The 16,292-nt window shown below is 46.5% G+C and overlaps 1 protein-coding gene across 1 annotated transcript in view; it reads right to left on the bottom strand.

Annotated features, from left to right (window-relative positions):
• Positions 1–5,528: 5,528 nt before the first annotated feature.
• Positions 5,529–16,292, bottom strand: part of LOC119280843 — a 29,550-nt gene continuing 18,786 nt past the window's right edge. Inside the window, exon 4 of the transcript XR_005138194.1 lies at positions 5,529–5,948. The gene's annotated coding sequence lies outside the window, so the exon portion shown is untranslated. The remainder of the gene's footprint in view (positions 5,949–16,292) is intronic.

Below are 16,292 nucleotides of genomic sequence, written 5' to 3'. Positions count from 1 at the left end.
AAGATTATATGTTCAGATCCTTAATGATATTCAATACCCCTCTGATCTTGAACATGAATATGATTTGTGAGTAGTTACTTTTGTTCTTGAGGACATTGGAGAAGTCTTGTCATAAGTAATCATGTGAATTTTGGTATTTGTTTGATATTTTGATGATATGTATGTTGTTGCTTCCTTTAGTGGTGTCATGTGAACATCGACTACATGACTCTTCACCATACTTGTGGGTCATCACCACGCCTAGACGTCGGCAGGCTTGTCGTGGCTCACGGTCTCGCGGATGTTGAGGGGGCGGCGCATGCTTTGGGACACGTGACCGTTCACGTTGTTATCGTGTCAGCATCTGCTGGTGTGGTTGTGCTTGTCCAGTGATGTTGATTAGATATGTGATCTGTGCGACCAGGGACCACGTTTGGCCTCCGGTGGCGGGTACTGCTGGAGTTCGCGTGCCACCATCAATGTTGTCGTCGGAGTGTAGATGGTTCGGGCCGTGGTTCCCGATAGAACAGCTGAAACATGAGTTCATACCCCTGCTGTGGAGGAGAGACGGCTTGGTCATGATCGATGCCCATGTCGTGACCTGTGTCTCCTCCTCCCCCATCCTACCCCGTGTCCCCCTCGTGATCTGGGAGAGGGTGCTAGACCTCTTCCGCCGGCAGGAGGGAGGAGGAGGAGGCTGAGTGGGCGACTGCTGAGCGGTGTCAGCAGCCTCCTGATGTCGACGGCACGCCAAAGAACGTGCTTCCCGGCTACTCATTAGGGCCATGGATGCCCCGGAGCGTCTCGACGCCATGACTCAAACTGCGCTTGAGGATCTGAGAAGAACAGCCGACGGGGACGGTGCCGGTGCGGGACCTAGACGTCTCAATCCCCTATATGGCACGCCAAATGTCGGTTTCTAAAAACCTACATATGAGTTGTGAGCAACAACACTTCGAGAGTTAGGCTAAGGACTGAACCCGTCCAGCAATCCTAAGTCATGGATGAAATGTGGTGGATGAACTGCAAATGAACATAAGGAACTACCTAGGTTTGGGCCACCTTCTTGGTGTACATACTTTGTTTTGTATTGCAATGGTAGAGAGCTACATTGTGTATGTTACAAGGTCAAAAGATCGACCTCCAGCGCCACCCCGATCTTCCTCTATTTATACAAAGGGGCGAGAGAGGGAGAGGCGATGGAGGATAGAATCCCCCCCTTTGGCCCCTTCACCTCCGTCCAACGAGGGCACACTTTATCGACCGTAGTGTGCTACGGTGTAGCCCTGTGGCATGCTCATGCGGGCCATCCCGTGACACTGTTGATGACCACCAAAGGATAGGATATCATCAGTAGGCCGCCCAAAGTCAAACCTTATCATTTTCGCTCAATGCTTCGTCTATAGGCACATCCTGCCTCTGTACTTTTGAGCAGAGCCCCTTATCCCATCCCGCATGGGGCACCTAGGATGGCTTCCCGGGAGGCTCTTCCCGGGAGGGGAAACGTCCCAAACGGTCTTCTTGGGCCCCTCATGGCACCGCCTTCGATCCTTGCTCACCATAGCACCTTCGTAGAACCTCCCGGTCACCCGGTCCTGGATACTCCGTAATCCATTGGTCCGACAGTTGCCACTGGATTGGCTCCCATTCGTGCCTGGCTCGCCCGCCCAGTTTTTGTCCCAATCCGCTCGTGATCCAGCCTCCCATCCATAGGACCGCCTTGATCGAGTTGAGCCGCTCGTGTGTGACGTGGACTTTTGGGTCATCACATGCAGCCATCCAATCCATCCGCCGTTTGATCCTAAGAGCATCTCCAACAGATGTGCTAAATAAGCAACGCACGAAAAAACAGCTATATAACGCGCGTTGTTGAAAATAGCGCTCCAACAGCAGCGCTATAATCTCGCGCGAAGGTAAAAAGGCGCCATCGCGCTGGGTATTTGGTACACCCGATCGCGCGCGTTGGACAAGCAAATCGTGTGCGCGAATCTCACCAACAACTGGATCTGAAACCTCCAGGCGCTGGCGCCTCGGCCCGCACCTTCCCCCATTCGCTCCGACGACACATCGGTGCTTCCCCCGCCTATCCCCAGCGCGTCGCGGCTTCCCCTACTTCTCCTGGTAGCCTCCGCTGCTTCCCCCACCTTATCTCCTCGTTGTCGCCCCTTGAGCGCACCGTTCCTTTGACGAACATCGCTCGATGGCCGTTTGCAGCTCGGCGCCCACAAGGTGTTTGACAAAACATTTGCAAGGTATATATTGCTTCTAACTTTATATTTGTAGATGAATTTGGTGCATGTTGTTGGTAGTTTTAAATTCGTTTAAATTCAAGTTTGTAGATGAGTTCGTCCTATGATTCTTCCGATGAAGAATTTGATCTTCAAGAGGAGGAGGATGTTGCAATGATCCTAGCTATGCATGTTAATAAAAAAGCCGACGCACGGTGGTTTGGTTTTCGGTTGTCAGAAATTACGGAGGGAAAGGATCGATGCCCATAATAGATTAATGAGGAACTAAGAATCCCACATACTACGAATCCTACTTTCGGCACCGTTTAGGATGAATATCGAGTTGTTCAAACACATTGCAGAGAAACTGGCGAGCCATGATTGGTTTTTCCAGCGATGGGGGAATGCCGCCAGAGAACTTGGGCATAGCACCTTCCAAAAGCTGATCGCCGCTTTGCGTATGTTGGCATACAGTATGCCGGCGGATCTAGTTGATGACCACTTGGCCATGGGTGAGAGTCAAGTGATCATGTGTGTCAAGCGCTTCACAGTTGGAATTGTGCAAGTGTTTGGTTCGAAATATTTGAGAGCTCCCAATGTTGAAGACACCGCAAGGCTTGGAAGTCAACAAAGCTCGCGGGTTCCTAGGTATGCTTGGCTCAATAAATTGCATGCATTGGATTTGGAAGAACTATCCTACGGCATGGCAAGGACAATTCCACTACCAGAAAAAGGGTTCCACTATAATCCTTGAAGTGGTGGCCGATCATGAGACTTGGATTTGGCATGCTTTCTTCGGAATGCATTATCTTGCAATGACATCAATGTTCTTCAATGGTCGACACTCATGAATAGGATTGCAAATGGTGAAACTCCATAGGTGGAGTTTGTAGCAAATGGCCATACATACAACTATGGCTTCTATCTTGCGGATGGCATCTACCCAAGGTGGCAAACATTTGTGAAGCCGTTGAAGGCACCGCGGGGTAAGAAAAATCTTGATTTCCACAATGCTCAAGCGACGGCTAGGAAAGATGTGGAGAGAGCTTTTGGAATTTTGCAAGCCCAATTTGCTATTGTGCGAGGACCGGCTATATTTTGGGATCAAAAGATCCTTTGGTACATCATGAACGCTTGTGTGATCATGCATAACATGAACATCGAGAATGAGCATGGGCAAGATTTAGACTATTCTTGGTATGAATTGATGGGACATCCCATGCGAATGCGGAGGAGGGCTGTGAGGATGGTCTGCTTTGTCGCCTCCTATCATGTCATTCGACGTGCCAAAACGCATGATGAGCTTCAAAAGGATCTAGTCGAGGAGTGGTGGCCATGCAATGGGCAACAAAACTAGTTTGATGTTGTATGTTTGTTGTATTGTTCTGAACTATTTGTTGTATTGAAGATAAACTATTTGTTTGAGTTGTAATAATAATTAAACTATTTATTGTTGATTTATTTTGTGTGTTTGATCTTCTTTGTTCTATGTTTGAGTGGGAAATGTTGTTTGTGCTGGACTCACGTGCTGAAATTTAGAGCGCCTGCTTAAGCACTACCTGCGGCACGCAATATTATAGCGTTTTTGATAAAACAAAACACCGACCAAGCACGCTAAAACACTATTTCGGTGTTGTAAAACCGCGCTACCGCGCGTGCGCTGGGATGCTCTAACACGGCAGACCACATGCATGTCATTGCCCCACAATGAGTCCGCTCCTGCCCTGTTGTGCATCGCTCCACCCCACCTGCAGTTCGGCTCTACCTGCTGGATCCTGCCGTGAAGGTCGCTCGATCATGCACGGCCATGCCTCGCTCCCTGCTTTGACCGCTTGGTGCTGGCTCTGCTGACTGCTTCTGATCTTCAAGTAAAAAAGAAATTTAAGTACAATGCTTTCGTCCGGTACACATCTCCCTTGCTGGCCACTTACTCTTAGCGGTGTCCCTTTCATAGGCCCCGTCTCGCTTGTGCTCGTCTTCTACTGGCCGTGATGGTCGCTCTTTAATGACTCCTCTCGTGAGCTCCGCACATGATGATTGTCGCTTTACATCGACTACTGTCATGACTAGCATCATTGATTGCCACTTACATGTCTAAATCCTCACTCACATGCTTCATCTCAATCTACCGCATGCCACTCAGTAACCAGCTACAGGAAAATAAAACTACAACCTTTGTACCAAAATGTAAGACGTTTTTTTTCCACGACAAATCAAATGAAACCGCTTCAGATTTCCTTTTATGAAAACCCTTGTTCCGCTCTTGCTCGCCGCTACTAACAGGGCCTCGGTTGATTTTCCTTCCTTTAGCTACTCAGATGTTTCAGTTCGCTAAGTTTAAAAAGTCCAAATAGTGCCTCGGTTGATTTTCCTTCCTTTAGCTACTCAGATGTTTCACTTTGCTAAGTTTAAAAAGTCCAAAGAGCGCAGACTAGCCAGGGAGCTTGGATATATATACGGTTTGCCGCTCGGAGATCCATGGATCATAGAAAAATCTCGGGAGTACGGCAGTATTTCAAAAATGAATACCAATGATTACTTGGGAATGCCAAGACACAACACACCTCTGAACTTTCTTCCAGCGGCTTAATCTGCAGGTGTCTTGAGATCCAATAATTTTAGCTGTTCAAGAGTATCTGCCGAGCTTGAACATTGTGGTCTATCAGCGACAAGTCAAGATTAAGGTACTAAAAACATTATAAGTTCACGTTTCTTCCCACCAATCCTGAATTTTGGTACTGATTCATGGCTTGGTCCATAACTGTAGTATAATAAGTTACAAATTGACCTCATAACATAATTGCATCCACCACACAAATAAGGTTCCCCCGCCTTATCTTTACAATTCTTGGACCATCAGCACCTAAACGAGCAACTCCCATCAGTACCAACCAACAACCATAGGTGCCAGCTTAACATGATTGTTGAAGTTAACTTGACAAGGAAACTCGATGATAAGAGCTTGCATATATACAACCGAAACAACATATAACAATAACCGAAACTACTACATATGTGGACTAGAAGAATTATACTACTTATTTGTTAAAAAAAATAGAGTACTACCATTATCACCAGAATGGCCACGATGAAGTGATTCCCGCTAGAAACCTTGGATATGTTCAGCTCATCTGTTCCATTGCATTGAACCCCTCAAACACCTTAGAAAAGAAAGATGATATGATATGTATACCCAACTATGTTAACAACATATACTCCCTCCGTCCGAAAATACTTGTCATCAAAATGGACAAAAAGGGATGTATCTAAAACTAAAATACATCTAGATACATCCCCTTTTATTCATTTTGATGACAAGTATTTCCGGACGGAGGGAGTACTTCTGATTTACATTCGATGAAACTATTAAATTACACCGGTACATCAGGAGGTAGCTACTCCTGAACTATAAAGTTCAGAATTTAAGGCCCTGTTCAGCACTCCCCCAGCTCCGCAGAATGATTTTTTAACTACAGCTCCGGACGCTCCGGGAGTGGAGAGCCTCCAAACACGGCCTAAGCTTCTAATCCTGAATAAATGAATACAGTAAACATATACATAAATTGCCAAGTTATGTTCTCTATTGCCCAAACACTCGCCAAGACTACCTTATCAAATGATCAAGGAGATACTAGTAACTAGCCAAGTTAGGAGGAATGACAGCCATATCTTGCTTTGTTTCTTCAGATCCAAACGCACGCTAAAGGCCTTTCTTTCGGATAAAAACTGGTCTGTCAAGCCCTGAAATAGTTACGCTGTGCATCAGATGTAGAAATACACATGTCACAATTGCAAGCACAAACATAACTGCTCCCCTCCTCAGTTTATCGCAAAAGATAAATTCCCTCTCTCATACATAATTAATTAAATGGAGGCGGTATCCCAGAATAATCTCATACATAATGAAGATGTACGTGTGATGATTTATAAAATGGATTATGTTAACCTTTGAGTCCTTCATTTTCCATGCACGTGGGATTTCCCACAATTTATGCAGGGGCTAAAATACCATACCGTTGAGCACCAGAATCAGCTCTTTCAATCCTCAGTTTCACAGGAACAATTTCATCTTATGACTGCCGTAAAATTCAGTAATTCAGTACATACTACTAACGCAAATTTCACTCTCCAACTAAGATTTTTAATGAGGCACTCTTCGCTACTAATATAGCCTCTTGCAGAAATGTAGGGAAAGGTTGCGTACAATAGACCCAAAGTGGTTGGACCCTTTACCGGACCCTGCGCAAACAGGAGCTACATGCACCGGGCAGCCCTTTTTACTCTTCGCTACTAATATTACCAAGCATAATCAAATATCTCACAATATCAGCAGGCAATCAACAAGGTGGGGAAAATATCTGGTACACCGGAGCTTGTGGTGCTACCGATGCACCGAACTCACATTGTGCTTTTAACGTTCAAAAATTCTGCACAAAAATTAGTACACTCACACAACATCAATGTAGGTTGTCACAAGATTTCAAGTCAAAATTCGAAAATAACTCGAAAAACAAAAATGAAAAATTCAACACTGAATAGTACATAACATTAACTTGGGCTTTAGATTTGGCCCATTTTCACACTGATGCCAAATTTGTCATTTTTGTATCTCAAAAAATATTTTGAATTTGTATACGATTTTTTGTGACATCATACATTGATGTTGCGTTAACGTGCTAGAATTTTTTTAGATTTTTAAAAATATTCTATAGCATCCGGTGCACCGGTAGCACCACAAGTGTGGGTGCACCGGATACATTCCCCAACAAGGTGGACCATCAACATGCATTTTTGGAACTAGAATGTGGCACAGAGAAATACGATCAACAACTAGGGAGTGGAAATTATGCTCTTCTATTACAAAGGGATAACAGTTAGTACTTAGTACTCCCTCCGTGAAGAAATATAAGTGTTTAGATCACTACTTTAGTGATCTAATCACTCTTATATTTCTTTAGAGGGAGTAGCATCTAAGGCCTAATATAAATAAAGGCTGCAAACAACAACCAATTAAAACAATGTTTTTCTGCAGAACCTAAATATTGTACAAGGAACATCTTTACCTCTCGTGTGAAAGAAACCCTATGCGCACAAGGTTAGACAATTAAAAATACATAGTTTATATTACCGGAAGTAAAAGGAATGCACCTTTAGTTTGAAATGGAATATCTGAAAAGCCTACCTTGCAGGGAGATTCAAAAGAATTATCATGGAACCTTGATTTAAATCTTTTCAACTTGCTGATTGCTGGACTATCAAGGAGATCAAGGAGAAGAGGGTTAAGTCCTCTTGGTTTTTGGGTTGAGTCGACCAAAAATTCAGCAAATATTGACAGTCGTTCTCATTGCAATGGAAATAAATCCATCTAGAAACTGCTAGGAGCCAAGCATTGCTCCAGACAACATGAAACACAGAACAAAAGTTAAATTACTCATGTCATCAGATGGATAATCACAATAATTTTACTTGTGACATTGGGGTAGAGGTGGGATGCAAATCCTCACAATGGCAAAGTGTTGGTATGGCGCTAGCTAAGCTTGTAATTACTGCTGTTCCCCAAAAACTCGAGACATTGCCGTTCAAATAAATCCAACTTGAATTATGTGAAGTAGGCTAATGGCAACTAAAAAGAAAATTATGTGATGCATTGTGTATGGACTTCTGGAGTGAGCAGAGATTTGGGAGCATTACTGAAGAATATACACGATTCTAAAGAATATACACGCAATGAGAAAGGGCTGAGAAACTCTATCCTTGCCAGAATCCGTACCAGCCTCGAGGGGACACAGGCCTTCCACCGGCAGGAAGATGCGATGCCCCAGGCCCGAATCCTCTGCAGCCGATTTCACACGTTGATGCCCACCCCCGAATCAACCGAGAGCAGAAGCACAACAGTAGGGACGTTGTAATGTGTCGCCGCGAAGCCGAGGCCCTGATTCCTCCGCGTCTGAAGCCAAGCGCCGACGAGGACACCCAATGCAAAACCGCCCGCTCGTGACCAAAACCGATCGACCCTCACCTCCGACCTCGATACTGCTGGTAGTGGAGCCCGCGTTTCCCAGAAACTGCGGGGAGGCTAGCTTGCAATACCCACGACTAAATTTTCTTTTCCTCGCTAACATAAAAAAAACAGTCTGCCAGCCATGGTGGGAATTATTTTTTTCTTTTGGTGGGTCAACCGAGCAGATACGAAGGGAGTCCGGCTCGGTGGGTCGTTCGACCGAGAGAGACCTGGAACAGGGGCTCTAAGAGGAGGAAGCAAGCAAGGGGAGGAGGCGGCTGCGCCATTTGCTCTGCATGCTTCTCTGCACTTACGCAGCTGCTGGGGTTCAGGTCCAAGCCAAAGGGGAGCAACCGCCGTTTGAGGCGCCCTGACTTCCCTTCATCTTCTCCAGTAGCATGTGCTAGACAAGGGGAGATAAAACCCCACAGTTCCACACCTGCTGCTCCTTGCACCCCATGCCGACCTCTCCTCCACTCGCGATGCATGCACCGCTAGAGCTCAGGCCTTGATGCTCCCTCCGTCGCTAGCCTAATGACCGTCCCTACGACCCTAAGCGTCTCCGCCAACCCTCAGTATGCTAACGACATGATCATCAATTGGTGACGACCCTCAATATATTGCCTTTGTGAAGGCACGTCTTAGTGAGCAGTTTCTTATGTCTGATTTTGGCCTACTTTCTTTGGATAGAGGTCTCGTCTACCTCTGATGGTTTTTTTATTTTCTAAGAAAAATATATCCAAAATCTTCTTGCTCATGCTGCTCTTACTAATGAGTGCACTGTTGAGACTCCCATGGAGCTCAATGTTCACCTTCGTGCTAGTGATGGTGACCCTTGTCTAATCCGATGTGTTATCATCATCTTGTTGGGAGTCTTGTTTATCTAGATGTTACTCGTCCAGATATCTCCTATCCCGTCCATAGTTTGAGTCAGTTTGTCTTTGCACCCACATTGGTTCACTATAGTCACCTCCTTCTCCTTCGTGTTCTCTAATATCTTCGTGGCACGATCTCTCACCATATGTTCTTTCCCTGCTCTAGTTCATTACAGCTTCAGGCCTATTCAAATGCTATGTGGACTAGTGATCCCTGGGATCGTCGTTCACTTTTTGCTTACTGTGTTTTTCTTGGTGGTTCTCTCACTGCCTCGAAGACAAAGAAACAGACTACAGTTTCATGTTCGAGTGCAGAGGCTGAGCCTCGAGCTATGGCTCTTTTGACGGCAGAGGTGACTTGGTTACGATGGTTACTTCAGAAGTTTGGTATTTCTATCACTACACCTACTTTGCTCTTATTTGACAATACAGGTGCTCATAGTGTTGCGCGCGACCCAGCGAAGAATGAGCTCACCAAGCATATCGGTGTTGATGCTTTTTTGTGTGTGCTGGTGTGCAAAATTCGGGTTATTGCTCCTCAGTATGTGCCTTCGGAGTTACTGTTGGCAGATTTCTTTAGGAAGTCCCAAACTAGAGCACAACACGACTTCTATATCTATCTCTCCAAGCTCGGTGTTGTTGATCCACCATGAGTTTGAGGGAGGGGGAGTTAAGAGTTATATATTTAGTCGTGTACCCCTTTGTATTTTCCCTGCTCTATAAAGGTTTTTTTGCATATTGTAAAACACTTGCACGTGTGTACAATGGCATATGGCCACCTCGAAACACAGTTGCATATTTCCTAACAGGAACCTCCCTCCTTGTTAATGGCCAAAGACTTCTTAGCACTTTTGTCCTTTCATGTTCCTCAACATACCATGCAACTCATTTCTGGTGGTCAGATTGTTGACTCTGGTTGTCGGGTAATTCTTGACTTTGACGCATGCTTTGTTTTGGACCGTCACACTGGTGTTGTCCTTGGTGCTGGCCCCCGATGTCATAACTCCCAGGGCATGTGGGAGCTTGACTGGCTTCACTTTCCCTCTGTTGCCACCGCAGCCAATCTCTCCACCTCTGTTGCCTTGTCTACCAGCTCTTTTCAGCAGTGGGATCATCGCCTTGGTTACTTGTGTTACTCTGTCTCTCATCCTTAGTTCGGCGTGGTCTTCTTGAAATGTGTGAGGCCTTAATGCACTGACTCGAACCTTTGCCCGTTGTGTTCGCCTTAGGCACCCCCTTGGTGATTGTCAACCGTATGTGGTCCTTTAGCTGATGAATATCGCTTTGCTTTCCTCCAAAAGCTGAGTTGCGCTCCTCGTAACCTGGTCCTTGGGTCGTTACCGGTGACTTCAACTTGATCTAACAGGTAGGGGCGGGTAAGAATAACGCTAACCTAGAAAGAAGATAGATGGGCAGATGTCACCGTTTCCTTGATGACCTTGGGCTTCGCGAGATCAACCTCATCGGGCAGCGCTACAGTTCAAGCAACGAGCGACGGTCACCAACGTTGGTGCAGCTAGACCGCTTGTTCTGTTCAACAAATTGGGGGTAATGACATCCTAGTTGCTTTTCCATGCGGATACTCCATGGCATTAGATTTAGCATGTACACCACAATTTTCACACCTAGGGCTCACCATTCCCACTTCAAGGATATCTGGCCGAATTTTGATGGCTTCCGCCAGGTGGTTCCTGGTGCCTAGCATGTGTCGTCGCACCTTTGCCAATTCTAGTGTTTGGGTGTCCTGCTGAAGCATATGGACAACACATTGCAGTTGTGGAGCGACCGGCATATTGGCAGCATCAAGCTACAACAGCTCATGGCTAAGGAAATCATTTTTCAGCTCAACGTGGTGCAGGAGTCCCGACAGCTATCCCAAAAGGAGTTTAATATGCGCAAAGAGTTGAAGCTTAAGTTGCTTGGTTTGGCCTCCCTCAAGTGCATCATCCCCCGCCGGCCCTCTGCTTCCACTAGCTAGCCAAGGGAGACGCAAACACGTGCTACTTCTACATCCATGCGTGCCACTGCCACTGAAAAAATCACATGGCTGCCATTGCCCGTGACAGTATTGTCACCTTGACCCATCAGGATAAGGAGTAGACACTGGCAGACTGCTCGTCCATCATGGGTTGCACCATCCCTCATAGAGTTGTTGCACCATACCTCGTAGAGTTGTTTTACCAAGCTCATCAAAGATGAGCTTGCCGTAGTCGTCCACCAACTCTATTTGCTTATACCGGGTTGCCTCGTCGAGCTTAACAATACCCACATCGTCTTGGTGCCAGAGAAGAAAAACTCGAACAAGGTCACGCACTTCCACCTGATCTGTTTGCCACATACCTTTGGTACGCTTTTCTCCAAGCTGCTTGCTTTCCACCTCATGCCTCAACTCCCAGAACTGATCAAGGAAAACCAGATTGCATCTCTTACTGATACCTTTGTGACCACCTCCGCTCCCTACCAGTCTGGATGGGCATCCTTTGCCTTGCTGCAGGTTGCTACAAGCACTGTATCAATCCCACATCACGTGTTCCCTTTATGTGTGACACCATAACCGCACGCTCGAGCACCATGAATGGTGAGCAGGAGCTCGGACAATCGACACGTACTTGGAATATGCACGGCACGAGCCGACGACAGGCGCTACCTAAAGTCGGGGCCAAGGGCGCACAGTAGGAGAACTTGGGGTGCTTAATCAAGCACGTGCCACACAACCCACAAACTGGAAAGGAACTCCCAGCCAGATCGGCGGGGTACGAAGAGTGCACAGGCAAGTGGATGCCGGATCAAGTCCCTCTACTGCCAGTGGCGCCAGTCTGCCTCTGTTGCCTTGTCTACCAGATATTTTCAAGAGTGGCATCATCGCATTGGGCCACTTGTGATCTCTCATCCTTAGTTCGACGTGATCTTCTTGGATCCGTCTTCGATGATGTCTCTAATACGTGGTCCAGTTACCTTATACTCATAGCGAGACAGTGTCACAACATCCTTTAGACCTTGTTCACTCTGATCTCGAGGGATCATCTCCCTTTGCCTCCGCTAGTGACTTCTCTAGACACACCTAGATATTTACTTTACTTCTTCTCGTAGTGAGGTCTTATCTATAAGCCTTTTGCTACCATGGTTCGCACTCAATTCTGTACACCTATTCATGTGTTCTACGGCGACTGGTGGAGAGTATATCTCCAAGCTGTTGCGTGGAATCCTTGCTGAGCAGACTTTGGTTCTCTTGGTGCTCATGCTCAAAATGGCATGGCTGAGCGCAAGCATCGTCACCTTCCTGAGACGGCTCGTCAATTGATGGTCACTTCCTCTCTTTCACCGCACTTTTGGGCCAACTCTGTCTCCACTTCCATCTATCTCATCAACATTCAGCAATCCACTGCTCTGCAGGGTGATGCTCCTTTCGAGCGTCTATTTGATCGTTTATTCGGCGCTTCAATTTTTTGGTTGTGTTTGCTATGTCCTAGCCCCGCATGAACGCACCAAACTGACTTCTAAGTCCGTTGAGTGTGTCTTCTTAGGATACAACATTGAGCATAAGGGATACCATTATTGGGATCATGTTGGGTGTCAGATGGCTATTTCTCGGGATACGACTTTTGATGAGTCTCATCCCTTCTACCCGTGTCCATCTTCCTCGACCTTTTCAATGGAGGAAATCTCTCTCTTTTTTTAAATGCAACACTCCTATCACTCCCTGATCCAGTCGTCGTACTGCTCATGCTTCTCTGATTATTGTAGATCCAATGCCATCATCTCCTATGATTTCCTCACCTCGCTTATCACAGGATTCTACACCTTCATCAGCTGTGGCTTCCTTGTCTCCATCACCTAAGTTTATCCCGTTGATTTCTGCTCGTATTCTTCAATCTTTTCCTCACTTTTATATACATCGTCCGTGTGTTGTGAATGTGTTTACTAATGAGCCACTTCCCTTCTCAGCCTACTTATGGCTTGCTTCATCGTCCGCTTTCGCCTGCTAACCGCCTTGGTCTTCCTAGCGTTGGCGCTAGTGTTCTTGAGCCGACTTCTTATCGTGATGTTATGCATACAAAATGGCACCTTGCGATGGCAGGGGAGATTATTGCTCTTGATCGTATCGGCACGTGGGATAATGTTTCTCTACCTCGTGTTTGTCCAATCACTTGGTCGCAATCTTATGACTCACTTTCACTTTTGAGATGTTCATTCTTTTGCTCATGTTCCCGACTTTACTACCCTCGTGGTCCGCGTGTTGTGGATTCTTCTGACATGCCATCTCCCTTGACTATTATATCTTCTTCCATTGGCAACGCACGGCCTCCAGCTTAGCCTACTTATGGCTTTCGAGCTCGCCCGCTTCTGCCTATTGACCGCTATGGTTACTGCGCAGCTCCTCCCGGTACGACTTCTTGCCATGAGGTTGTTCATCTGCTTGTGATGGCATCGAAGATTCATGCTCTTGCCCGCATCGTCACGTGGAATCTCATTTCCCTTCCTCCTCGTGCTCGTCTCATCACTTGTAAGTGGGTCTACAAGGTTAAGACTGATGATACTCTTGAAAGTTACAAAGCTCGTTTAATGGTGAGAACATGGTGATGACTACGAAGAGACATTTACTTCTATATATGTGGCCCCACATGACCACTCTTCGCACACTTCCTCAATGTGGATCCTATTCGCCGCTAGTCTGTCTCTCAGCTTGATGTCAAGAATGCCTACAAGTAGCCACCACCTAGATTCTCTTCCTAATGGCATGGTTTGTCGTCTTCGTCGTTGTCTATATGGCCCTAAGCAAACCCCTCGTGCCTGGTTTGACCGCTTCGTCTCAGTGGTCATTGCAGCTAGTTTTTGGCGACTGCTCATTATCCTACACTTCCGGTCCACCATTCAACTCGTGGTCGAACACTTCTTCTACATGTCAATCATCACTGGCAACGACTCTTGAGTACATTGCCTTGGTGAAGGCTCGTCATAGTGAATTTCTTATGTCCGATCTTGGTCCTCTTCGGTACTTCCTTGAGATTGAGGTTTCTTCTACCTCTAATGACTTCTTTATTTTCTAAGAGAAGTATGTCTAGGATCTTCTTACTCGTGCTACTCTTACTGATACCTTTGTGATCACCTCCGCTCCCTACGAGTCTGGATGGGCATCCTTTGCCTTGCTGCGGGTTGCTACAAGCACTGTCTCAATCCCACATCCCGTGTTCCCTTTATGTGTGACACCATAACCGCACGCTCGAGCACCAACAATGGTGAGCAGGAGCTCGGACAGTCGACGCGTACCTGGATTATGCACGGGACGAGCCGACGACAGGCGCTACCTAAAGTCGAGGCCAAGGGCGCACAGTAGGAGAACTTGGGGTGCTTAATCAAGCACGTGTTACACAACCCGTACAGGAAAGGAACACCCAGCCAGATCTGCGGGGTACAAAGAGTGCACTGGCAAGTGGGATGCTGGATCAAGTCCCTCTACTGCCAATGGTGCCAGTCTGCCTCTGTTGCCTTGTCTACCAGATATTTTCAAGAGTGGCATCATTGCCTTGGGTCACTTGAGATCTCTCATCCTTAGTTCGACGTGATCTTCTTGGATCCGTCTTCGATGATGTCTCCAATACGTGGTCCCGTTACCTTATACTCATAGCGAGACAGTGTCTCAGCATCCTTTAGACCTTGTTCACTCTGATCTCGAGGGATCGTCTTCCTTTGCCTCCGCTAGTGACTTCTCTCAACACACCTGGATATATACTTTATTTCTTCTCGTAGTGAGGTCTTATCTATAAGCCTTTTCTTGCCATGGTTCACACTCAATTCTCTGCGCCTATTCATGTGTTCTATGGTGACTCTGGTGGAGAGTATATCTCCAAGCTGTTGCGTGGAATCCTTGCTGAGCAGACTTTGGTTCTCTTACCCTGGTGCTCATGCTCAAAATGGCATGGCTGAGAGCAAGCATCGTCACCTTCTTGTGACAGCTCGTCCATTGATGGTCACCGCCTCTCTTTCACCGCACTTTTGGGCCAACTCTGTCTCCACTTCCATCTATCTCATCAACCTTCAGCAATCCACTGCTCTGCAGGGTGACGCTCCTTTCGAGTATCTATTTGATCATTTATTCGGCGCTTTAATTTTTTGGTTGTGTTTGCTATGTCCTTGCCCCGCGTGAACGCACCAAACTAACTTCTCAGTCCGTTTAGTGTGCCTTCTTAGGATACAACATTGAGCATAAGGGATATCATTATTGGGATCATGTTAGGTGTCAAATGGCTATTTCTCGAGATATGACGTTTGATGAGTCTCATCCCTTCTACCCGTGTCCATCTTCCTCGACCTTTTCAATGGAGGAAATCTCTCTTTTTTTTTAAATCCAACACTCTTATCACTCCCTGATCCAGTCGTCGTACTGCTCATGCTTCTCTGATTATTGTAGATCCAATGCCATCACCTACTATGATTTCCTCACCTCGCTTATCACAGGATTCTACACCTTCATCAGTTGTGGCTTCCTTGTCTCCATCACCTATGTTTATCCCGTTGATTTCTGCTCGTATTCTTCAATCTTTTCCACACTTTTATATACATTGTCCGTGTGTTGTGCATGTGTTTACTGATGAGCCACTTCCCCTCTCAGCCTACTTATGGCTTGCTTCCTCGTCCGCTTCCGCCTGTTGACCGCCTTGGTCTTCCAAGCGTTGGCGCTAGTGTTCTTGAGCCGACTTCTTATCGTGATGTTATGCATACAAAATGGCACCTTGCGATGGCAGGGGAGATTATTGCTCTTGAGCGTATCGGCACGTGGGATAATGTTTCTCTACCTCGTGTTCGTCCCATCACTTGGTGGGAATGTTACGACTCACTTTCACTTTTTAGATGTTCATTCTTTTGCTCATGTTCCTCGACTTTACTACCCTCGTGGTCCGCGTGTTGTGGATTTCTGATAAGCCATCTCCCTCAATTATTATATCTTCTTCCGTTGGCAACGCACGGCCTCCAGCTTAGCCTACTTATGGCTTTCGAGCTCGCCCGCTTCTGCCTATTGACCATTATGGTTACTGCGCAGCTCCTCCCGGTACGACTTCTTGCCATGAGGTTGTTCATCTGCTTGTGATGGCATCGAAGATTCATGCTCTTGCCCGCATCGTCACGTGGAATCTCATTCCCCTTCCTCCTCGTGCTCGTCTCATCACTTGTAAGTGGGTCTACAAGGTTAAGACTGATGATACTCTTGAA

The sequence above is a fragment of the Triticum dicoccoides genome, chromosome 3B, assembly GCF_002162155.2.
Source record: "Triticum dicoccoides isolate Atlit2015 ecotype Zavitan chromosome 3B, WEW_v2.0, whole genome shotgun sequence".
Taxonomy (NCBI): Eukaryota; Viridiplantae; Streptophyta; class Magnoliopsida; order Poales; family Poaceae; genus Triticum; species Triticum dicoccoides.
This window is presented reverse-complemented; position numbering and strand designations above follow the sequence as displayed.